This window comes from Triturus cristatus, chromosome 11 (assembly GCF_964204655.1).
Source record: "Triturus cristatus chromosome 11, aTriCri1.1, whole genome shotgun sequence".
Lineage (NCBI taxonomy): Eukaryota > Metazoa > Chordata > Amphibia > Caudata > Salamandridae > Triturus > Triturus cristatus.
Window position 1 is genome coordinate 1,037,605,877 of NC_140594.1, and position 26,398 is coordinate 1,037,632,274.

The 26,398-nt window shown below is 36.7% G+C and overlaps 7 non-coding genes and 1 pseudogene across 7 annotated transcripts; all 8 read right to left on the reverse strand.

Moving 5' to 3' along the window:
- Positions 1–4,448: 4,448 nt before the first annotated feature.
- On the reverse strand, positions 4,449–4,506 carry LOC146785882 (U7 small nuclear RNA). The gene has a single exon (XR_014971302.1). It is a non-coding gene; the product is annotated as a U7 small nuclear RNA (small nuclear RNA).
- A 3,262-nt stretch (positions 4,507–7,768) lies between these two features.
- Positions 7,769–7,827, reverse strand: LOC146785883 (U7 small nuclear RNA). The gene has a single exon (XR_014971310.1). It is a non-coding gene; the product is annotated as a U7 small nuclear RNA (small nuclear RNA).
- A 2,634-nt stretch (positions 7,828–10,461) lies between these two features.
- Positions 10,462–10,519, reverse strand: LOC146785884 (U7 small nuclear RNA). The gene has a single exon (XR_014971312.1). It is a non-coding gene; the product is annotated as a U7 small nuclear RNA (small nuclear RNA).
- Positions 10,520–13,156: 2,637 nt separating this feature from the next.
- On the reverse strand, positions 13,157–13,214 carry LOC146785885 (U7 small nuclear RNA). The gene has a single exon (XR_014971313.1). It is a non-coding gene; the product is annotated as a U7 small nuclear RNA (small nuclear RNA).
- A 2,623-nt stretch (positions 13,215–15,837) lies between these two features.
- On the reverse strand, positions 15,838–15,895 carry LOC146785886 (U7 small nuclear RNA). Its single transcript, XR_014971307.1, has one exon. It is a non-coding gene; the product is annotated as a U7 small nuclear RNA (small nuclear RNA).
- A 2,623-nt stretch (positions 15,896–18,518) lies between these two features.
- LOC146785887 (U7 small nuclear RNA) lies at positions 18,519–18,570 on the reverse strand (annotated as a pseudogene).
- A 2,628-nt stretch (positions 18,571–21,198) lies between these two features.
- Positions 21,199–21,256, reverse strand: LOC146785888 (U7 small nuclear RNA). The gene has a single exon (XR_014971306.1). It is a non-coding gene; the product is annotated as a U7 small nuclear RNA (small nuclear RNA).
- Positions 21,257–23,890: 2,634 nt separating this feature from the next.
- Positions 23,891–23,948, reverse strand: LOC146785889 (U7 small nuclear RNA). The gene has a single exon (XR_014971315.1). It is a non-coding gene; the product is annotated as a U7 small nuclear RNA (small nuclear RNA).
- Positions 23,949–26,398: the final 2,450 nt, after the last annotated feature.

The following is a 26,398-nucleotide window of genomic DNA, read 5'->3' on the forward strand; positions in this document are numbered from 1 at the left end:
CCGCTGCTCACCAATGTGAGAAGTTGGCCTGATATGTAGTGCTCACTATTCTAGTGATCACTGTGTATCATTCCAAACGACCCTTATTGATGATTGGTTGTAAGTCAACCTTGTAGACCAGCTATCCTAGTAGCGTGGACAAGAGCAGTCTTTAGGCTAAACTCTAGAGGGCGTGTTAAGCCAGCTGTTTACCATCACATATACCCCTTGAACACCAAGTGAAAGGACACCACACAAGTTGTTATGAAAATAAAGGATATTTATTTATAACAAGACTACCCTGGCTCTTTATGAGTCAGGGAGCTAAGCACAATACAAAACTCTTGGGAAAATACTTCTAGTTGCACAATTTACACAAATGCCCGAAGGGCACGAAACCATTTACACTGCAAGTGGAATGGGAGAGGTTAGAGAGTCTAAAGTTACTGATTCCGGAGGAATCCGATCAGTTGGACTAACGGAAAAGGAGCTGGACACTTGTAGAGTGAACCTACGATGGAGCACCGAGGTGCTCGAGTTACCTAGCCCAGAGGCTGCGGCTGCGTGGGATTCAGCAAGATGTCGGGAGTCCTCGTTGTAGTCTCGGGAGCCTGAAAGAAGAAGTTGCTGGCAGGCGACCAGTGTCGATGTTCAGCGAGATCCAAGCCTGGATCGGTGATGAAGGAAACCTGAAAGCAGAGGGGACTCAGTTCTCAACCGCTAGCCAGCGATCGTGTGGGCACCGGGAAGGTACCGGATGAAGTCACCTCGACCAGGTGAGTGGGTGACGTCGGACTCGGCTGTTCCTCGGACCAGGAGGCGCGGTGGCGACCAGGATGGAGGTCGAGCTGTCCCACGAAGGTGTCTGCTGTCGATGATGCTGGGCCCAGGAGTGGGGCAGCAGGTTTTGGCAGAGGCAAGCCCACGCGGTGGAGTCAAGATGGCGTCTGGAGTGGACCAGGAGGGTCCGAGGTACTCCTCTGTTGAAGGGGAGCAAGGGCCAGTCTGGAACAACCAGACCAGTGATAAAAAACTGTCGTGGTGCGTCGTGAAGAGGGCCACTCGCCGACGGCGAGTGGCCGGACTACGCGGTGAGCAGCAAGGAGGAGAAGGGCCCCCACGCAGATCTCGTGGATGCTGGGGAGGCAGGCTTCGGTGCTGGAGCTGCTCAGGGTTAGGGCTTCTCAAACCCTAGGTGCACTCACTCGAGGGTCCCTCGGTGGTTGTGCTAGATAAGCGTCGTGCAGGTTCTGAAGATGGCCGGTCCCGCAGGTCTCGTCACACCTATGAATCTCAGCTGGGCTGACGAAGTAGGTAGATGTAAGAGATGGCGGGGAATCCGGGTCTCGTCGAGCTGGGCAGTCTTGATCCGTAGGAGAGACGTACAGCAAACCGCAAGCGCTTAGGTGGTGCCTGCTGGTGCAGGGTGGCTACTCCTTAGCCACAAGGGAGAGTCTTCAGAAGAAGTCAAGAGTTCCTTTCGTGGAAAGTAGTTCAAGATTCAGAATTATCCAATTTGGGAAGGGGACTCGCTCCTACCTTTATACTAGGAAAAGGGGCTGGCCCGTGACTAGGTCCTACCTATGGGTGGGACCAGGAGGGGGGTGGTTACACCCCTATCCTTTGTCCGGCTTCGCCCCAGCTCAGGGGCTGGGGTGCCCCCGAAACTGGTTTGAGCCGGGCTATGCACAGTGAGCACCGGGGTGCCACTTGCAATCACCTTCCTTTCAGCCCTGCCTACCTGGGATACACAAACCCTGTCTGGGATGGTGCTAACACCGCCCTCGACAGGAAACCCTTTGTCCAAGCTCCCCTCGCTGGAAGGTCTCCCAGCAGCAGGAGGTCAGACTTGTGTCTGGTGGCAGCATCCATTTTGTGATGCTGAGGCTTGAGTCAACTTTAACCGGGGTTCAAGGTTACTTCCATGTCGTGTCCCTCTAGAAGGGCGGAATGCTAACCCCGCCGCCAGAATTGGCGAGGGGTTCGTATTCCAATTCGTATGACACCTTACTCGACATGTGTGGGTGATGCGATGCCATAGTTAGCAAATAACCGCGAGGATTATAATGCATTTTAAGGCAGAAGGCACGCGTCACCATGGAACAGCTATTAGGACTTGGTTCCGCAAGCCGTCGACGGGCTCAGCTCGCGCCAGAGCACCATCTCACATGATTCCCAGCACTCTGCCTTCAGGATTGATAAGGCCTGCCATAGGAGTGACTGATAGGAATCCATGTGTCCATCTTAGGGTTAGGTATAGGAATACTACACCTACAGCAACGGGCGATTACACCACCTTGCCCCAGCTGTCGTGCAGACAGTTGTGTCAGATTTGGGTGGCCATCCAGGGGTGGCATAATACATGCTGCAGCCCCTGGTAGGCCCTGGGTACGCCAATGCCCTGGATACCTGTGGTATGCTGATACAGGGACTGATAAGGCGGCCCAGTTCCAATTAGTGGATGCACCTAATGTACAGGTGTGTTAATCTGGAGAGAGAACAGCTAGGCTGTGGGTCTGATTGGCAGACCCACAGCCAGGGAAAGTCGTAAACCAATGAAGCAAAAGCAAAAAATCTGGGTGATCATAGGATTGCAGACCCTACTCTCCTACAATATCTTGTGATTAAAAACGTGTATATATACAATTATAACACTAGTAAATAAAAAGTTACAACCAGACTAAAGAAAAATAAATCATTATAAACTAATGCAGATTGAACGTTTTTGATAATTGTACTCCAAACATAATTTATTTCTAAACAGATCAAAATAGTTCCTCGGTTTAGAGGAACCTGAAGGACAAACTGCTACATACATGTCTAATAAACTATGCTATGCATTTTTGGGGGAAAGACCCTGCACTCATTTAAGAAATGTATCTCTTTTCCAGTTCACGTATTCCCATTTTTGCCATCTCCGTCTTGTTGTCATCTTTACACCCTGTGATTCAGTCAATTACTTTGTCTCTTTATGTCCCTTTGCGAGAATTGGGCACTTGTTTGTTTATTTCTGAGGTGAATTGCTTGACTCTCACTGGTAACATTAGCCATAAACATTTTTATTTTATTTTCTTGAGTTTCTGTTAAAATGAAAAAAATGTAAACGAAAAGGTTTTCAACAAAACAAAGAAAGAGAGTACATAAGACAAAATGTTTACATCTGTTGAAAATTAGCATAAGAAAACAAAAAATAAGGTTCATTTTGTATATAAAGCCAATACACATCAAAAACTCACACAAAAATAACAAAAGACATAATCATGAATTAACAAATGAGATAAAGCACTACATTAAGAAAAATCTGCTTTTCAAAATAACAAAGACCTGTGGAAATTATATAATTCATCTGCAACCATATAATCGAATTGCAGCGATCTCTCATCATTGTGATGCTGGCAATGAATAGATGCTGCAATCTGTAACTGGGCGTGAAGAACATCTGTAGAACAGTGACCGATCACTAAAAAAAAATAGTTTAATTGCTTCATGTCAATAGATTTTAGGAAGACATCACAGATGTTGCAGAATTCAATATGCTAATTTATAGAGAGAGGGGATGCCTTTTGAAAACAACTTTAAAGAGCAAGCGAACTGATATTACAGGTAAGTAACATGGGATGGCCTCTATTACAAAGACATTTACTACTGTACATATTCTTATTTCATAGGAGGATCAAAAAGGTGAAAATAGCATTTCCTAGGAAATATGAGAGCTCTGGAATAAAACTTGCAATTGGTCAAGACAGTCAGTTTGCCAATGCAAAGGCCACCAAGATTATGTTATAAGAAAACCCAAAAGGAAGAAAAGGTAATAATCCACACTCTGCCACGTTCCTTTGGAAGGAGATTTGCCTTTCTACTATTCTCTCTGTTCACATTTACGCCAGTCTCTGTCTTTATCTCGACTTTACTCCTTCTGTATCAGTTAATCAATTCATCTCTCTAGCTCACTTTGATAGACTCTGGGGCATATTATCAAGGACGGTGTTAAAAATTATCACCGGTTTAGCGGCTGAAAACTGCAGCTAAAGCGGCGATAATGGGCTTGATAATATGCCCTTGAGAATTCCAATAGAAGTCCATGTTCTTGTGTTAACATGGGCTTCTATTGGAATTCTCCAGGGCATATTATCAAGCCCATTCCTGCCGCTAAACCGGCGATAACTTTAACGCCGTCCTTGATAATATGCCCCTTATTTATTTGGTCTGTTCACTTCTTATCATAGTTGGTTGACCTTTTCTCCTAATAGCAGTGTCTTTTATTAAAAACAAAATATCTTAACTATGTATAAATAGCTAAGTTGCAAAACAGGAGATCCATGAAGTGAAAGAAAAAACATACACGCACAATAATAACAACAAGAACAAAAACAAGACATACCTTAGTAAAATAAATAAAAATATTTTATAATATATAACAAAAAAGCATTTAGAACAAAGAACAACAAAATCTGTGATTAACAAATACAATGGGCTCCTCAATTAAGAGGAACCTGCTAGACAAATTGCAAAAAAGCTAAAGTATTTAACTAGCCACTTGTCAATCCTTTAACCCAATTCCAAGGGTTTCCTATCACAATGATGGTGGCAATGCACTGATATTGCAATCATATGTAGGATCTCAAGAAATAATCTAGAATAGCCAACATCTGAGAAAAGCATTTGATTTGCCTAATTCTGGCCCGCCAGAGTATGGATAGATCACAAAAATGTACGAGACTTGCATATGCTAATTTACAGAAAGAGGCTACACCTCAAACCCAGAGTACCTCGAAGAGGATGTACAATGTTATTACTGGCAAGGTAGATGGCATGTTTTCTCTTCTAGCACTTTCTAGCAGTGGCTGCTCTTGCTCACCTTATTATTTCAAACTGGTAACAGAATTCTGAAAAAACTGTTCCTTCAAAATAGTGATAGCTATGTTATGTTTCAGGCAATTGAGCATTTATTGTCACAGTATCAAATGATGATGTCAGGAGAATACAAGCAAGCTAAACATTGAAGGAAGAAATGGTAATAAACTGTTATGTACCACTTTGTTTAGGAAGGATACTGCAATCTCTTTAAAAATGTATCTATTTCCAATTAACTGTCAACCCATGCACTTCAGTCTCTGTCTTGTACTGAAATGTATTTGTTCTACAACAGTCACTTTGTGTCATTTATTCCCTTTGTGAGAATATGTTACTCGCTTTGTTCCCTTGTAATCTTAATTTCTTGTTACTGTCTGCCATTGTTATTTGGAAAACCTTTCACTTATTTTGTTTAGTTCTCTATAATTAGCCAACTCACAAAACAAGAATTATATCTTGTGATTAAAAAGGCGTATATATACAATTATAACACTAGTAAATAAAAAGTTACAACCAGACTAAAGAAAAATAAATCATTTTAAACTAATGCAGATTGAACGTTTTTGATAATTGTACTCCAAACATAATTTATTTCTAAACAGATCAAAATAGTTCCTCGGTTTGGAGGAACCTGAAGGACAAACTGCTACATACATGTCTAATAAACTATGCTATGCATTTTTTGGGGAAAGACCCTGCACTCAGTTAAGAAATGTATCTCTTTTCCAGTTCACGTATTCCCATTTTTGCCATCTCCGTCTTGTTGTCATCTTTACACCCTGTGATTCAGTCAATTACTTTGTCTCTTTATGTCCCTTTGCGAGAATTGGGCACTTGTTTGTTTATTTCTGAGCTGAATTGCTTGACTCTCACTGGTAACATTAGCCATAAACATTTTTATTTTATTTTCTTGAGTTTCTGTTAAAATGAAAAAAAAAATAACGAAAAGGTTTTCAATAAAACAAAGAAAAAGAGTACATAAGACAACATGTTTACATCTGTTGAAAATTAGCATAAGAAAACAAAATAAAAGGTTCATTTTGTATATAAAGCCAATGCACATCAAAAACTCACACACAAACTAACAAAAGACATAATCATGAATTAGCAAATGAGATAAAGCACTACATTAAGAAAAAACTGCTTTTCAAAATAACAAAGACCTGTGAAAATTACATAATTTATCTGCAACCATATAACCCAAATGCAGCGATCTCTCATCATTGTGATGCTGGCAATGAATAGATGCTGCAATCTGTAACTGGGAGTGAAGAACATCTGTAGAACAGTGACCAATCACTAAAAAAAAATAGTTTAATTGCTTCATGTCAATAGATTTTAGGAAGACATCACAGATGTTGCAGAATTCAATATGGTAATTTATAGAGAGAGGGGATGCCTTTTGAAAACAACTTTGAAGAGCAAGCAATCTGATATTACAGGTAAGTAACAAGGGATGGCCTCTATTACAAAGACAAATGTACATATTCTTATTTCATAGGAGGATCAAAAAGGTGAAAATAGCATTTCCTAGGAAATATGAGAGCTCTGGAATAAAACTTGCAATTGGTCAAGACAGTCAGTTTGCCAATGCAAAGGCCACCAAGACTATGTTATAAGAAAACCCAAAAGGAAGAAAAGGTAATAATCCACACTCTGCCACGTTCCTTTGGAAGGAGATTTGCCTTTCTACCATTCTCTCTGTTCACATTTACGCCAGTCTCTGTCTTTATCTCGACTTTACTCCTTCTGTATCAGTTAATCAATTCATCTCTCTAGCTCACTTTGAGAGAATCTGGGGCATATTATCAAGGACGGTGTTAAAAATTATCACCGGTTTAGCGGCAGAAAACTGCAGCTAAAGCGGCGATAATGGGCGTGATAATATGCCCTTGAGAATTCCAATAGAAGTCCATGGGACAGATTTATGAGGCCCGTTGCGCCATCGGAACGTCACTTTTTGTGACGTTCCGTGGTGCAGAAGCCTGCGTGATATTTATCAGGCAGCACTGAGCCACTTTTTTTGGCCTAATGCTGCCTCATAAATATCAGCGTTAAAGGGGCGTGCAATGGGTGTTGCTGGGGGCGTTCCCAGCAACATCCATGGCCTTTTGACACTGCCCCAGATTTACGAGAAATCATAAATCTGAGGCAGCGCCAAAAGCTTCTGCCTCCCCAGTGGAGGCGTAAGGGAGGCGCAACGGGGAGAAATATCTTTATTTCTCCTCGTTTTTCCTTTTTCTATGTGTGCTGCATTCTGCAGCACCCATACAAAGAGGAAAAACCTCTTGTGATTAGTTTTGTACAGAAAGGTTTCCCTTCCTGTACAAAAATATTAATCTCCGCAACGCAGGCATCCTTGCACCATGGTGCAGAGGGGCCTGCGTTGGCGCAGGCAGCCCATTGTGCGCCGGCGCAGGGAAAAAGGACAGGAATGCGCCGCATTTTATAGATACGGCGCATCCCTGCCCTTTTCTTCTGCCGTAGGGAAGCGCAGCAGGAAGGCCTGCTGCGCTTCCCTACGGCAAAACCTCATAAATCTGCCCCCTAGTTCTTGTGTTAACATGGGCTTCTATTGGAATTCTCCAGGGCATATTATCAAGCCCATTCCTGCCGCTAAACCGGCGATAACTTTAACGCCGTCCTTGATAATATGCCCCTTATTTATTTGGTCTGTTCACTTCTTATCATAGTTGGTTGACCTTTTCTCCTAATAGCAGTGGCTTTTTAAAAAAAAAAGATATCCTAACTATGTATAAATAGCTAAATTGCAAAACAGGAGATCCATGAAGTGAAAGAAAAAACAATCACACACAATAATAACAACAAGAACAAAAACAAGACATACCTTAGTAAAATAAATAAAAACATTTTGAAAGATATAATTAAAAAGAATTTAGAACAAAGAAGAACAAAATCTGTTATTAACAAATACAATGGCCTCCTCAATTAAGAGGAACCTGCTAGACAAATTGCAAAAAAGCTAAAGTATTTAACTAGCCACTTGTCAATCCTTTAACCCAATTCCAAGGGTTTCCTATCACAATGATGGTGGCAATGCACTGATATTGCAATCATATGTAGGATCTCAAGAAATAATCTAGAATAGCCAACATCTGAGAAAAGCATTTGATTTGCCTAATTCTGGCTCGCCAGAGTATGGATAGATCACAAAAATGTACGAGACTTGCATATGCTAATTTACAGAAAGAGGCTACACCTCAAAGCTAGAGTACCTCGAAGAGGATGTACAATGTTATTACTGGCAAGGTAGATGGCATGTTTTCTCTTCTAGCACTTTCTAGCAGTGGCTGCTCTTGCTCACCTTAATATTTCAAACTGGTAACAGAATTTTGAAAAACCTGTTCCTTCAAAATAGTGATAGCTATGTTATGTTTCAGGCAATTGAGCATTTATTGTCACAGTATCAAATGATGATGTCAGGAGAATACAAGCAAGCTAAACATTGAAGGAAGAAATGGTAATAAACTGTTATGTACCACTTTGTTTAGGAAGGATACTGCAATCTCTTTAAAAATGTATCTATTTCCAATTAACTGTCAACCCATGCACTTCAGTCTCTGTCTTGTACTGAAATGTATTTGTTCTACAACAGTCACTTTGTGTCATTTGTTCCCTTTGTGAGAATATGTTACTCGCTTTGTTCCCTTGTAATCTTAATTTCTTGTTACTGTCTGCCATTGTTATTTGGAAAACCTTTCACTTATTTTGTTTCGTTCTCTATAATTAGCCAACTCACAAAACAAGAATTATATCTTGTGATTAAAAACGCGTATATATACAATTATAACACTGGTAAATAAAAAGTTACAACCAGACTAAAGAAAAATAAATCATTTTAAACTAATGCAGATTGAACGTTTTTGATAATGGTACTCCAAACATAATTTATTTCTAAACAGATCAAAATAGTTCCTCGGTTTGGAGGAACCTGAAGGACAAACTGCTACATACATGTCTAATAAACTATGCTATGCATTTTTTGGGGAAAGACCCTGCACTCAGTTGAGAAATGTATCTCTTTTCCAGATCACGTATTCCCATTTTTGCCATCTCCGTCTTGTTGTCATCTTTACACCCTGTGATTCAGTCAATTACTTTGTCTCTTTATGTCCCTTTGCGAGAATTGGGCACTTGTTTGTTTATTTCTGAGCTGAATTGCTTGACTCTCACTGGTAACATTAGCCATAAACATTTTTATTTTATTTTCTTGAGTTTCTGTTAAAATGAAAAAAAAATTAACGAAAAGGTTTTCAATAAAACAAAGAAAAAGAGTACATAAGACAACATGTTTACATCTGTTGAAAATTAGCATAAGAAAACAAAAAAAAAGGTTCATTTTGTATATAAAGCCAATGCACATCAAAAACTCACACACAAACTAACAAAAGACATAATCATGAATTAGCAAATGAGATAAAGCACTACATTAAGAAAAAACTGCTTTTCAAAATAACAAAGACCTGTGAAAATTACATAATTTATCTGCAACCATATAACCCAATTGCAGCGATCTCTCATCATTGTGATGCTGGCAATGAATAGATGCTGCAATCTGTAACTGGGAGTGAAGAACATCTGTAGAACAGTGACCAATCACTAAAACAAAATAGTTTAATTGCTTCATGTCAATAGATTTTAGGAAGACATCACAGATGTTGCAGAATTCAATATGCTAATTTATAGAGAGAGGGGATGCCTTTTGAAAACAACTTAAAGAGCAAGCGAACTGATATTACAGGTAAGTAACATGGGATGGCCTCTATTACAAAGACATTTACTACTGTACATATTCTTATTTCATAGGAGGATCAAAAAGGTGAAAATAGCATTTCTTAGGAAATATGAGAGCTCTGGAATAAAACTTGCAATTGGTCAAGACAGTCAGTTTGCCAATGCAAAGGCCACCAAGATTATGTTATAAGAAAACCCAAAAGGAAGAAAAGGTAATAATTCACACTCTGCCACATTCCTTTGGAAGAAGATTTGCCTTTCTACTATTCTCTCTGTTCACTTTTACGCCAGTCTCTGTCTTTATCTCGACTTTACTCCTTCTGTATCAGTTAATCAATTCATCTCTCTAGCTCACTTTGATAGACTCTGGGGCATATTATCAAGGACGGTGTTAAAAATTATCACCGGTTTAGCGGCTGAAAACTGCAGCTAAAGCGGCGATAATGGGCTTGATAATATGCCCTTGAGAATTCCAATAGAAGTCCATGTTCTTGTGTTAACATGGGCTTCTATTGGAATTCTCCAGGGCATATTATCAAGCCCATTCCTGCCGCTAAACCGGCGATAACTTTAACGCCGTCCTTGATAATATGCCCCTTATTTATTTGGTCTGTTCACTTCTTATCATAGTTGGTTGACCTTTTCTCCTAATAGCAGTGTCTTTTATTAAAAACAAAATATCTTAACTATGTATAAATAGCTAAGTTGCAAAACAGGAGATCCATGAAGTGAAAGGAAAAACATACACGCACAATAATAACAACAAGAACAAAAACAAGACATACCTTAGTAAAATAAATAAAAATATTTTATAATATATAACAAAAAAGCATTTAGAACAAAGAACAACAAAATCTGTGATTAACAAATACAATGGGCTCCTCAATTAAGAGGAACCTGCTAAACAAATAGCAAAAAAGCTTATTTATCTAACTAGCCACTTGTCAATCCTTTAACCGAATTCCAAGGATTTTCTATCACAATGATGGTGGCAATGCACTGATACTGCAATCATATGTAGGATCTCAAGAAATAATCTAGAATAGCCAACATCTGAGAAAAGCATTTGATTTGCCTAATTCTAGCCCGCCAGAGTATAGATAGATCACAAAAATGTACGAGACTTGCATATGCTAATTTAGAGAAAGAGGCTACACCTCACAGCTAGAGTACCTTGAAGAGGATGTACAATGTTATTACTGGCAAGGTAGATGGCATGTTCTCTCTTCTAGCCCTTTCTAGCAGTGGCTGCTCTTGCTCACCTTATTATTTCAAACTGGTAACAGAATTTTGAAAAAACTGTTCCTTCAAAATAGTGATAGCTATGTTATGTATCAGGCACTTGAGCATTTATTGTCACAGTACCAAATGATGATGTCAAGAGAATACAAGCAAGCTAAACATTGAAGGGCGAAATGGTAATAAACTGTTATGTACCACTTTGTTTAGGAAGGATACTGCAATCTCTTTAAAAATGTATCTATTTCCAATTAACTGTCAACCCATGCACTTCAGTCTCTGTCTTGTACTGAAATGCATTTGTTCAAAAACAGTCACTTTGTGTCGTTTGTTCCCTTTGTGAGAATATATTACTCGCTTTGTTCCCTTGTAATCTTAGTTTCTTGTTACTGTCTGCCATTGTTATTTGGAAAAACCTTTCACTGATTTTGTTTAGTTCTCTATAATTAGCCAACTCACAAAACAAGAATCATATCTTGTGATTAAAAACGCGTATATATACAATTATAACACTAGTAAATAAAAAGTTACAACCAGACTAAAAAAAAAAAAATCATTATAAACTAATGCAGATTGAAAGTTTTTGATAATTGTACTCCAAACATAATTTATTTCTAAACAGATCAAAATAGTTCCTCGGTTTAGAGGAACCTGAAGGACAAACTGCTACATACATGTCTAATGAACTATGCTATGCATTTTTGGGGGAAAGACCCTGCACTCAGTTAAGAAATGTATCTCTTTTCCAGTTCATGTATTCCCATTTATGCCATCTCCGTCTTGTTGTCATCTTTACACCCTGTGATTCAGTCAATTACTTTGTCTCTTTATGTCCCTTTGCGAGAATTGGGCACTTGTTTGTTTATTTCTGAGGTGAATTGCTTGACTCTCACTGGTAACATTAGCCATAAACATTTTTCTTTTCTTTTCTTGAGTTTCTGTTAAAATGAAAAAAAATTTAACGAAAAGGTTTTCAATAAAACAAAGTAAAAGAGTACATAAGACAACATGTTTACATCTGTTGAAAATTAGCATAAGAAAACAAAAAATAAGGTTCATTTTGTATATAAAGCCAATGCACGTCAAAAACTCACACAAAAATAACAAAAGACATAATCATGAATTAACAAATGAGGAAAAGCACTACATTAGGAAAAAACTGCTTTTCAAAATAACAAAAACCTGTGGAAATTATATAATTCATCTGCAACCATATAATCCAATTGCAGCGATGTCTCATCATTGTGATGCTGGCAATGAATAGATGCTGCAATCTGTAACTGGGCGGGAAGAACATCTGTAGAACAGTGACCGATCAGTAAAAAAAAATAGTTTAATTGCTTCATGTCAATAGATTTTAGGAAGACATCACAGATGTTGCAGAATTCAATATGCTAATTTATAGAGAGAGGGGATGCCTTTTGAAAACAACTTTGAAGAGCAAGCGATCTGATATTACAGGTAAGTAACATGGGATGGCCTCTATTACAAAGACATTTACTCCTGTACATATTCTTATTTCATAGGAGGATCAAAAAGGTTAACATAGCATTTCCTAGGAAATACGAGAGCTCTGGAATAAAACTTGCAATTGGTCAAGACAGTCAGTTTGTCAATGCAAAGGCCACCAAGATTATGTTATAAGAAAACCCAAAAGGAAGAAAAGGTAATAATCCACACTCTGCCACGTTCCTTTGGAAGGAGATTTGCCTTTTTACCATTCTCTCTGTTCACATTTTCGCCAGTCTCTGTCTTTATCTCGACTTTACTCCTTCTGTATCAGTTAATCAATTCATCTCTCTAGCTCACTTTGATAGACTCTGGGGCATATTATCAAGGACGGTGTTAAAAATTATCACCGGTTTAGCGGCAGAAAACTGCAGCTAAAGCGGCGATAATGGGCTTGATAATATGCCCTTGAGAATTCCAATAGAAGTCCATGTTCTTGTGTTAACATGGGCTTCTATTGGAATTCTCCAGGGCATATTATCAAGCCCATTCCTGCCGCTAAACCGGCGATAACTTTAATGCCTTCCTTGATAATATGCCCCTTATTTATTTGGTCTGTTCACTTCTTATCATAGTTGGTTGACCTTTTCTCCTAATAGCAGTGTCTTTTATTAAAAAAAAAAAACATCTTAACTATGTATAAATAGCTAAGTTGCAAAACAGGAGATCCATGAAGTAAAAGAAAAAACATACACGCACAATAATAACAACAAGAACAAAAACAAGACATACCTTAGTAAAATAAATAAAAATATTTTAAAATATATAACTAAAAAGCATTTAGAACAAAGAACAACAAAATCTGTTATTAACAAATACAATGGGCTCCTCAATTAAGAGGAACCTAATAGACAAATTGCAAAAAAGCTTAGTTATCTAACTAGCCACTTGTCAATCCTATAACCCAATTCCAAGAATTTCCTATCACAATGATGGTGGCAATGAACTGATACTGCAATCATATGTAGGATCTCAAGAAATTATCTAGAATAGCCAACATCTGAGAAAAGCATTTGATTTGCCTAATTCTGGCCCGCCAGAGTATAGATAGATCACAAAAATGTACGAGACTTGCATATGCTAATTTAGAGAAAGAGGCTACACCTCACAGCTAGAGTACCTTGAAGAGGATGTACAATGTTATTACTGGCAAGGTAGATGGCATGTTCTCTCTTCTAGCACTTTCTAACAGTGGCTGCTCTTGCTCACCTTATTATTTCAAACTGGTAACAGAATTTTGAAAAAACTGTTCCTTCAAAATAGTGATAGCTATGTTATGTATCAGGCACTTGAGCATTTATTGTCACAGTACCAAATGATGATGTCAAGAGAATACAAGCAAGCTAAACATTGAAGGGCGAAATGGTAATAAACTGTTATGTACCACTTTGTTTAGGAAGGATACTGCAATCTCTCTAAAACTGTACCTATTTCCAATTAACTGTCAACCCATGCCCTTCAGTGTCTGTCTTGTACTGAAATGTATTTGTTCTACAACAGTCACTTTGTGTCGTTTGTTCCCTTTGTGAGAATATGTTGCTCGCTTTGTTCCCTTGTAATCTTAATTTCTTGTTACTGTCTGCCATTGTTATTTGGAAAACCTTTCACTGATTTTGTTTCGTTCTCTATAATTAGCCAACTCACAAAACAAGAATCATATCTTGTGATTAAAAACGCGTGTATATACAATTATAACACTAGTAAATAAAAAGTTACAACCAGACTAAAGAAAAATAAATCATTATAAACTAATGCAGATTGAACGTTTTTGATAATTGTACTCCAAACATAATTTTTTTCTAAACAGATTAAAATAGTTCCTCGGTTTAGAGGAACCTGAAGGACAAACTGCTACATACATGTCTAATAAACTATGCTATGCATTTTTGGGGGAAAGACCCTGCACTCAGTTAAGAAATGTATCTCTTTTCCAGTTCACGTATTCCAATTTTTGCCATCTCCGTCTTGTTGTCATCTTTACACCTTGTGATTCAGTCAATTACTTTGTCTCTTTATGTCCCTTTGCGAGAATTGGGCACTTGTTTGTTTATTTCTGAGGTGAATTGCTTGACTCTCACTGGTAACATTAGCCATAAACATTTTTATTTTATTTTCTTGAGTTTCTGTTAAAATGAAAAAAATGTAAATGAAAAGTTTTCAATAAAACAAAGAAAAAGAGTACATAAGACAACATGTTTACATCTGTTGAAAATTAGCATGAGAAAACAAAAAAAAGGTTCATTTTGTATATAAACCAATGCACATCAAAAACTCACACAAAAATAACAAAAGACATAATCATGAATTAACAAATGAGATAAAGCACAACATTAAGAAAAAACTGCTTTTCATATTAACAAAGACCTGTGGAAATTATATAATTCATCTGCAACCATATAATCCAATTGCAGCTATCTCTCATCATTGTGATGCTGGCAATGAATAGATGCTGCAATCTGTAACTGGGCATGAAGAACATCTGCAGAACAGTGACCGATCACTAAAAAAAGAAATAGTTTAATTGCTTCATGTCAATAGATTTTAGGAAGACATCACAGATGTTGCAGAATTCAATATGCTAATTTATAGAGAGAGGGGATGCCTTTTGAAAACAACTTTGAAGAGCAAGCGATCTGATATTACAGGTAAGTAACATGGGATGGCCTCTATTACAAAGACATTTACTCCTGTACATATTCTTATTTCATAGGAGGATCAAAAAGGTGAAAATAGCATTTCCTAGGAAATACGAGAGCTCTGGAATAAAACTTGCAATTGGTCAAGACAGTCAGTCTGCCAATGCAAAGGCCACCAAGATTATATTATAAGAAAACCCAAAAGGAAGAAAAGGTAATAATCCACACTCTGCCACGTTCCTTTGGAAGGAGATTTGCCTTTCTACCATTCTCTCTGTTCACATTTACGCCAGTCTCTGTCTTTATCTCGACTTTACTCCTTCTGTATCAGTTAATCAATTCATCTCTCTAGCTCACTTTGATAGACTCTGGGGCATATTATCAAGGACGGTGCTAAAAATTATCACCGGTTTAGCGGCAGAAAACTGCAGCTAAAGCGGCGATAATGGGCTTGATAATATGCCCTTGAGAATTCCAATAGAAGTCCATGTTCTTGTGTTAACATGGGCTTCTATTTGAATTCGCCAGGGCATATTATCAAGCCCATTCCTGCCGCTAAACCGGCGATAACTTTAACGCCGTCCTTGATAATATGCCCCTTATTTATTTGGTCTGTTCACTTCTTATCATAGTTGGTTGACCTTTTCTCCTAATAGCAGTGTCTTTTATTAAAAAAAAAATATCTTAACTATGTATAAATAGCTAAGTTGCAAAACAGGAGATCCATGAAGTGAAAGAAAAAACATACACGCACAATAATAACAACAAGAACAAAAACAAGACATACCTTAGTAAAATAAATAAAAATATATAACTAAAAAGCATTTAGAACAAAGAACAACAAAATCTGTTATTAACAAATACAATGGGCTCCTCAATTAAGAGGAACCTGCTAGACAAATAGCAAAAAAGCTTAGTTATCTAACTAGCCACTTGTCAATCCTTTAACCGAATTCCAAGGATTTCCTATCACAATGATGGTGGCAATGCACTGATACTGCAATCATATGTAGGATCTCAAGAAATAATCTAGAATAGCCAACATCTGAGAAAAGCATTTGATTTGCCTAATTCTGGCCCGCCAGAGTATAGATAGATCACAAAAATGTACGAGACTTGCATATGCTAATTTAGAGAAAGGGCTACACCTCACAGCTAGAGTACCTTGAAGAGGATGTACAATGTTATTACTGGCAAGGTAGATGGCATGTTCTCTCTTCTAGCACTTTCTAGCAGTGGCTGCTCTTGCTCACCTTATTATTTCAAACTGGTAACACAATTTTGAAAAAACTGTTCCTTCAAAATAGTGATAGCTATGTTATGTATCAGGCACTTGAGCATTTATTGTCACAGTACCAAATGATGATGTCAAGAGAATACAAGCAAGCAAAACATTGAAGGAAGAAATGGTAGTAAACTGTTATGTACCACTTTGTTTAGGAAGGATACTGCAATCTCTTTAAAAATGTATCTATTTCCAATTAACTGTCAACCCATGCACTTCAGTCTCTGTCTTGTACTGAAATGTATTTGTTCTACAACAGTCACTTTGTGTCGTTTGTTCCCTTTGTGAGAATATGTTAACCGCTTTGTTCCCTTGTAATCTTAATTTCTTGTTACTGTCTGCCATTGTTATTTGGAAAACCTTTCACTGATTTTGTTTCGTTCTCTATAATTAGCCAACTCCCAAAACAAGAATCATATCTTGTGATTAAAAACGTGTATATATACAATTATAACACTAGTAAATAAAAAGTTACAACCAGACTAAAGAAAAGTAAATCATTATAAACTAATGCAGATTGAAAGTTTTTGATAATTGTACTCCAAACATAATTTATTTCTAAACAGATCAAAATAGTTCCTCGGTTTAGAGGAACCTGAAGGACAAACTGCTACATACATGTCTAATAAACTATGCTATGCATTTTTGGGGGAAAGACCCTGCACTCATTTAAGAAATGTATCTCTTTTCCAGTTCACGTATTCCCATTTATGCCATCTCCGTCTTGTTGTCATCTTTACACCCTGTGATTCAGTCAATTACTTTGTCTCTTTATGTCCCTTTGCGAGAATTGGGCACTTGTTTGTTTATTTCTGAGGTGAATTGCTTGACTCTCACTGGTAACATTAGCCATAAACATTTTTCTTTTCTTTTCTTGAGTTTCTGTTAAAATGAAAAAAAAATTAACAAAAAGGTTTTCAATAAAACAAAGAAAAAGAGTACATAAGACAACATGTTTACATCTGTTGAAAATTAGCATAAGAAAACAAAAAATAAGGTTAATTTTGTATATAAAGCCAATGCACGTCAAAAACTCACACAAAAATAACAAAAGACATAATCATGAATTAACAAATGAGGAAAAGCACTACATTAAGAAAAAACTGCTTTTCAAAATAACAAAAACCTGTGGAAATTATATAATTAATCTGCAACCATATAATCCAATTGCAGCGATCTCTCATCATTGTGATGCTGGCAATGAATAGATGCTGCAATCTGTAACTGGGCGGGAAGAACATCTGTAGAACAGTGACCGATCAGTAAAAAAAAATAGTTTAATTGCTTCATGTCAATAGATTTTAGGAAGACATCACAGATGTTGCAGAATTCAATATGCTAATTTATAGAGAGAGGGGATGCCTTTTGAAAACAACTTTGAAGAGCAAGCGATCTGATATTACAGGTAAGTAACATGGGATGGCCTCTATTACAAAGACATTTACTCCTGTACATATTCTTATTTCATAGGAGGATCAAAAAGGTGAACATAGCATTTCCTAGGAAATACGAGAGCTCTGGAATAAAACTTGCAATTGGTCAAGACAGTCAGTTTGCCAATGCAAAGGCCACCAAGATTATATTATAAGAAAACACAAAAGGAAGAAAAGGTAATAATCCACACTCTGCCACGTTCCTTTGGAAGGAGATTTGCCTTTCTACCATTCTCTCTGTTCATATTTACACCAGTCTCTGTCTTTATCTCGACTTTACTCCTTCTGTATCAGTTAATCAATTCATCTCTCTAGCTCACTTTGATAGACTCTGGGGCATATTATCAAGGACGGTGTTAAAAATTATCACCGGTTTAGCGGCAGAAAACTGCAGCTAAAGCGGCGATAATGGGCTTGATAATATGCCCTTGAGAATTCCAATAGAAGTCCATGTTCTTGTGTTAACATGGGCTTCTATTTGAATTCTCCAGGGCATATTATCAAGCCCATTCCTGCCGCTAAACCGGCGATAACTTTAACGCCGTCCTTGATAATATGCCCCTTATTTATTTGGTCTGTTCACTTCTTATCATAGTTGGTTGACCTTTTCTCCTAATAGCAGTGTCTTTTATTAAAAAAAAAATATCTTAACTATGTATAAATAGCTAAGTTGCAAAACAGGAGATCCATGAAGTGAAAGAAAAAACATACACGCACAATAATAACAACAAGAACAAAAACAAGACATACCTTAGTAAAATAAATAAAAATATATAACTAAAAAGCATTTAAAACAAAGAACAACAACATCTGTTATTAACAAATACAATGGGCTCCTCAATTAAGAGGAACCTGCTAGACAAATAGCAAAAAAAAGCTTAGTTATCTAACTAGCCACTTGTTAATCCTTTAACCGAATTCCAAGGATTTCCTATCACAATGATGGTGGCAATGCACTGTTACCGCAATCATATGTAGGATCTCAAGAAATAATCTAGAATAGCCAACATCTGAGAAAAGCATTTGATTTGCCTAATTCTGGCCCGCCAGAGTATAGATAGATCACAAAAATGTACGAGACTTGCATATGCTAATTTAGAGAAAGGGCTACACCTCACAGCTAGAGTACCTTGAAGAGGATGTACAATGTTATTACTGGCAAGGTAGATGGCATGTTCTCTCTTCTAGCACTTTCTAGCAGTGGCTGCTCTTGCTCACCTTATTATTTCAAACTGGTAACAGAATTTTGAAAAAACTGTTCCTTCAAAATAGTGATAGCTATGTTATGTATCAGGCACTTGAGCATTTATTGTCACAGTACCAAATGATGATGTCAAGAGAATACAAGCAAGCTAAACATTGAAGGGCGAAATGGTAATAAACTGTTATGTACCACTTTGTTTAGGAAGGATACTGCAATCTCTTTAAAAATGTACCTATTTCCAATTAACTGTCAACCCATGCACTTCAGTCTCTGTCTTGTACTGAAATGTATTTGTTCTACAACAGTCACTTTGTGTCGTTTGTTCCCTTTGTGAGAATATGTTACTCGCTTTGTTCCCTTGTAATCTTAATTTCTTGTTACTGTCTGCCATTGTTATTTGGAAAACCTTTCACTGATTTTGTTTCGTTCTCTATAATTAGCCAACTCCCAAAACAAGAATCATATCTTGTGATTAAAAACGCGTGTATATACAATTATAACACTAGTAAATAAAAAGTTACAACCAGACCAAAGAAAAATAAATCATTATAAACTAATGCAGATTGAACGTTTTTGATAGTTGTACTCCAAACATAATTTATTTCTAAACAGATCAAAATAGTTCCTCGGTTTAGAGGAACCTGAAGGACAAACTGCTACATACATGTCTAATAAACTATGCTATGCATTTTTGGGGGAAAGACCCTGCACTCAGTTAAGAAATGTATCTCTTTTCCAGTTCACGTATTCCAATTTTTGCCATCTCCGTCTTGTTATCATCTTTACACCCTGTGATTCAGTCAATTACTTTGTCTCTTTATGTCCCTTTGCGAGAATTGGGCACTTGTTTGTTTATTTCTGAGGTGAATTGCTTGACTCTCACTGGTAACATTAGCCATAAACATTTTTATTTTATTTTCTTGAGTTTCTGTTAAAATGAAAAAATTTAAATGAAACGTTTTCAATAAAACAAAGAAAAAGAGTACATAAGACAACATGTTTACATCTGTTGAAAATTAGCATAAGAAAACAAAAAAAAGGTTCATTTTGTATATAAACCAATGCACATCAAAAACTAACACAAAAATAACAAAAGACATAATCATGAATTAACAAATGAGATAAAGCACTACATTAAGAAAAAACTGCTTTTCAAAATAACAAAAACCTGTGGAAATTAAATAATTCATCTGCAACCATATAATCCAATTGCAGCTATCTCTCATCATTGTGATGCTGGCAATGAATAGATGCTGCAATCTGTAACTGGGCGTGAAGAACATCTGTAGAACAGTGACCGATCACTAAAAAAAAATAGTTTAATTGCTTCATGTCAATAGATTTTAGGAAGACATCACAGATGTTGCATAATTCAATATGCTAATTTATAGAGAGAGGGGATGCCTTTTGAAAACAACTTTGAAGAGCAAGCGATCTGATATTACAGGTAAGTAACATGGGATGGCCTCTATTACAAAGACATTTACTCCTGTACATATTCTTATTTCATAGGAGGATCAAAAAGGTGAAAATAGCATTTCCTAGGAAATACGAGAGCTCTGGAATAAAACTTGCAATTGGTCAAGACAGTCAGTTTGTCAATGCAAAGGCCACCAAGATTATATTATAAGAAAACCCAAAAGGAAGAAAAGGTAATAATCCACACTCTGCCACGTTCCTTTGGAAGGAGATTTGCCTTTCTACCATTCTCTCTGTTCACATTTACGCCAGTCTCTGTCTTTATCTCGACTTTACTCCTTCTGTATCTGTTAATCAATTCATCTCTCTAGCTCACTTTGATAGACTCTGGGGCATATTATCAAGGACGGTGTTAAAAATTATCACCGGTTTAGCGGATGAAAACTGCAGCTAAAGCGGCGATAATGGGCTTGATAATATGCCCTTGAGAATTCCAATAGAAGTCCATGTTCTTGTGTTAACATGGGCTTCTATTGGAATTCTCCAGGGCATATTATCAAGCCCATTCCTGCCGCTAAACCGGCGATAACTTTAACGCCGTCCTTGATAATATGCCCCTTATTTATTTGGTCTGTTCACTTCTTATCATAGTTGGTTGACCTTTTCTCCTAATAGCAGTGTCTTTTATTAAAAACAAAATATCTTAACTATGTATAAATAGCTAAGTTGCAAAACAGGAGATCCATGAAGTGAAAGAAAAAACATACACGCACAATAATAACAAAAACAAGACATACAATAGTAAAATAAATAAAAACATTTTATAATATATAACAAAAAAGCATTTAGAACAAAGAACAACAAAATCTGTGATTAACAAATACAATGGGCTCCTCAATTAAGAGGAACCTGCTAGACAAATAGCAAAAAAGCTTATTTATCTAACTAGCCACTTGTCAATCCTTTAACCGAATTCCAAGGATTTCCTATCACAATGATGGGGCAATGCACTGATACTGCAATCATATGTAGGATCTCAAGAAATAATCTAGAATAGCCAACATCTGAGAAAAGCATTTGATTTGCCTAATTCTAGCCCGCCAGAGTATAGATAGATCACAAAAATGTACGAGACTTGCATATGCTAATTTAGAGAAAGAGGCTACACCTCACAGCTAGAGTACCTTGAAGAGGATGTACAATGTTATTACTGGCAAGGTAGATGGCATGTTCTCTCTTCTAGCACTTTCTAGCAGTGGCTGCTCTTGCTCACCTTATTATTTCAAACTGGTAACAGAATTTTGAAAAAACTGTTCCTTCAAAATAGTGATAGCTATGTTATGTATCAGGCACTTGAGCATTTATTGTCACAGTACCAAATGATGATGTCAAGAGAATACAAGCAAGCTAAACATTGAAGGGCGAAATGGTAATAAACTGTTATGTACCACTTTGTTTAGGAAGGATACTGCAATCTCTTTAAAAATGTATCTATTTCCAATTAACTGTCAACCCATGCACTTCAGTCTCTGTCTTGTACTGAAATGTATTTGTTCTACAACAGTCACTTTGTGTCGTTTGTTCCCTTTGTGAGAATATATTACTCGCTTTGTTCCCTTGTAATCTTAGTTTCTTGTTACTGTCTGCCATTGTTATTTGGAAAAACCTTTCACTGATTTTGTTTCGTTCTCTATAATTAGCCAACTCACAAAACAAGAATCATATCTTGTGATTAAAAACGCGTATATATACAATTATAACACTAGTAAATAAAAAGTTACAACCAGACTAAAAAAAAAAAATCATTATAAACTAATGCAGATTGAAAGTTTTTGATAATTGTACTCCAAACATAATTTATTTCTAAACAGATCAAAATAGTTCCTCGGTTTAGAGGAACCTGAAGGACAAACTGCTACATACATGTCTAATAAACTATGCTATGCATTTTTGGGGGAAAGACCCTGCACTCAGTTAAGAAATGTATCTCTTTTCCAGTTCATGTATTCCCATTTATGCCATCTCCGTCTTGTTGTCATCTTTACACCCTGTGATTCAGTCAATTACTTTGTCTCTTTATGTCCCTTTGCGAGAATTGGGCACTTGTTTGTTTATTTCTGAGGTGAATTGCTTGACTCTCACTGGTAACATTAGCCATAAACATTTTTCTTTTCTTTTCTTGAGTTTCTGTTAAAATGAAAAAAAATTTAACGAAAAGGTTTTCAATAAAACAAAGAAAAAGAGTACATAAGACAACATGTTTACATCTGTTGAAAATTAGCATAAGAAAACAAAAAATAAGGTTCATTTTGTATATAAAGCCAATGCACGTCAAGAACTCACACAAAAATAACAAAAGACATAATCATGAATTAACAAATGAGGAAAAGCACTACATTAAGAAAAAAACTGCTTTTCAAAATAACAAAAACCTGTGGAAATTATATAATTCATCTGCAACCATATAATCCAATTGCAGCTATCTCTCATCATTGTGATGCTGGCAATGAATAGATGCTGCAATCTGTAACTGGGCATGAAGAACATCTGTATTACAGTGACCGATCACTAAAAAAAAATAGTTTAATTGCTTCATGTCAATAGATTTTAGGAAGACATCACAGATGTTGCAGAATTCAATATGCTAATTTATAGAGAGAGGGGATGCCTTTTGAAAACAACTTTGAAGAGCAAGCGATCTGATATTACAGGTAAGTAACATGGGATGGCCTCTATTACAAAGACATTTACTCCTGTACATATTCTTATTTCATAGGAGGATCAAAAAGGTGAAAATAGCATTTCCTAGGAAATACGAGAGCTCTGGAATAAAACTTGCAATTGGTCAAGACAGTCAGTTTGCCAATGCAAAGGCCACCAAGATTATATTATAAGAAAACCCAAAAGGAAGAAAAGGTAATAATCCACACTCTGCCACGTTCCTTTGGAAGGAGATTTGCCTTTCTACCATTCTCTCTGTTCACATTTACGCCAGTCTCTGTCTTTATCTCGACTTTACTCCTTCTGTATCAGTTAATCAATTCATCTCTCTAGCTCACTTTGATAGACTCTGGGGCATTTTATCAAGGACGGTGTTAAAAATTATCACTGGTTTAGCGGCAGAAAACTGCAGCTAAAGCGGCGATAATGGGCTTGATAATATGCCCTTGAGAATTCCAATAGAAGTCCATGTTCTTGTGTTAACATGGGCTTCTATTTGAATTCTCCAGGGCATATTATCAAGCCCATTCCTGCCGCTAAACCGGCGATAACTTTAACGCCGTCCTTGATAATATGCCCCTTATTTATTTGGTCTGTTCACTTCTTATCATAGTTGGTTGACCTTTTCTTCTAATAGCAGTGTCTTTTATTAAAAAAAAAATATCTTAACTATGTATAAATAGGTAAGTTGCAAAACAGAAGATCCATGAAGTGAAAGAAAAAACATACACGCACAATAATAACAACAAGAACAAAAACAAGACATACCTTATTAAAATAAATAAAAATATTTTAAAATATATAACTAAAAAGCATTTAGAACAAAGAACAACAACATCTGTTATTAACAAATACAATGGGCTCCTCAATTAAGAGGAACCTGCTAAACAAATAGCAAAAAAGCTTAGTTATCTAACTAGCCACTTGTCAATCCTTTAACCGAATTCCAAGGATTTCCTATCACAATGATGGTGGCAATGCACTGATACTGCAATCATATGTAGGATCTCAAGAAATAATCTAGAATAGCCAACATCTGAGAAAAGCATTTGATTTGCCTAATTCTGGCCCGCCAGAGTATAGATAGATAACAAAAATGTACGAGACTTGCATATGCTAATTTAGAGAAAGGGCTACACCTCACAGCTAGAGTACCTTGAAGAGGATGTACAATGTTATTACTTGCAAGGTAGATGGCATGTTCTCTCTTCTAGCACTTTCTAGCAGTGGCTGCTCTTGCTCACCTTATTATTTCAAACTGGTAACACAATTTTGAAAAAACTGTTCCTTCAAAATAGTGATAGCTATGTTATGTATCAGGCACTTGAGCATTTATTGTCACAGTACCAAATGATGATGTCAAGAGAATACAAGCAAGCAAAACATTGAAGGAAGAAATGGTAGTAAACTGTTATGTACCACTTTGTTTAGGAAGGATACTGCAATCTCTTTAAAAATGTATCTATTTCCAATTAACTGTCAACCCATGCACTTCAGTCTATGTCTTGTACTGAAATTTATTTGTTCTACAACAGTCACTTTGTGTCGTTTGTTCCCATAGTGAGCATATGTTACTCGCTTTGTTCCCTTGTAATCTTAATTTCTTGTTACTGTCTGCCATTGTTATTTGGAAAACCTTTCACTGATTTTGTTTCGTTCTCTATAATTAGCCAACTCCCAAAACAAGAATCATATCTTGTGATTAAAAACGTGTATATATACAATTATAACACTAGTAAATAAAAAGTTACAACCAGACTAAAGAAAAATAAATCATTATAAACTAATGCAGATTGAACGTTTTTGATAATTGTACTCCAAACATAATTTATTTCTAAACAGATCAAAATAGTTCCTCGGTTTAGAGGAACCTGAAGGACAAACTGCTACATACATGTCTAATAAACTATGCTATGCATTTTTGGGGGAAAGACCCTGCACTCATTTAAGAAATGTATCTCTTTTCCAGTTCACGTATTCCCATTTATGCCATCTCCGTCTTGTTGTCATCTTTACACCCTGTGATTCAGTCAATTACTTTGCCTCTTTATGTCCCTTTGCGAGAATTGGGCACTTGTTTGTTTATTTCTGAGGTGAATTGCTTGACTCTCACTGGTAACATTAGCCATAAACATTTTTCTTTTCTTTTCTTGAGTTTCTGTTTAAATGAAAAAAATTTTAACGAAAAGGTTTTCAATAAAACAAAGAAAAAGAGTACATAAGACAACATGTTTACATCTGTTGAAAATTAGCATAAGAAAACAAAAAATAAGGTTAATTTTGTATATAAAGCCAATGCACGTCAAAAACTCACACAAAAATAACAAAAGACATAATCATGAATTAACAAATGAGGAAAAGCACTACATTAAGAAAAAACTGCTTTTCAAAATAACAAAAACCTTTGGAAATTATATAATTCATCTGCAACCATATAATCCAATTGCAGCGATCTCTCATCATTGTGATGCTGGCAATGAATAGATGCTGCAATCTGTAACTGGGCGGGAAGAACATCTGTAGAACAGTGACCGATCACTAAAAAAAAATAGTTTAATTGCTTCATGTCAATAGATTTTAGGAAGACATCACAGATGTTGCAGAATTCAATATGCTAATTTATAGAGAGAGGGGATGCCTTTTGAAAACAACTTTGAAGAGCAAGCGATCTGATATTACAGGTAAGTAACATGGGATGGCCTCTATTACAAAGACATTTACTCCTGTACATATTCTTATTTCATAGGAGGATCAAAAAGGTGAAAATAGCATTTCCTAGGAAATACGAGAGCTCTGGAATAAAACTTGCAATTGGTCAAGACAGTCAGTTTGCCAATGCAAAGGCCACCAAGATTATATTATAAGAAAACCCAAAAGGAAGAAAAGGTAATAATCCACACTCTGCCACGTTCCTTTGGAAGGAGATTTGCCTTTCTACCATTCTCTCTGTTCACATTTACGCCAGTCTCTGTCTTTATCTCGACTTTACTCCTTCTGTATCAGTTAATCAATTCATCTCTCTAGCTCACTTTGATAGACTCTGGGGCATTTTATCAAGGACGGTGTTAAAAATTATCACTGGTTTAGCGGCAGAAAACTGCAGCTAAAGCGGCGATAATGGGCTTGATAATATGCCCTTGAGAATTCCAATAGAAGTCCATGTTCTTGTGTTAACATGGGCTTCTATTTGAATTCTCCAGGGCATATTATCAAGCCCATTCCTGCCGCTAAACCGGCGATAACTTTAACGCCGTCCTTGATAATATGCCCCTTATTTATTTGGTCTGTTCACTTCTTATCATAGTTGGTTGACCTTTTCTCCTAATAGCAGTGTCTTTTATTAAAAAAAAAATATCTTAACTAT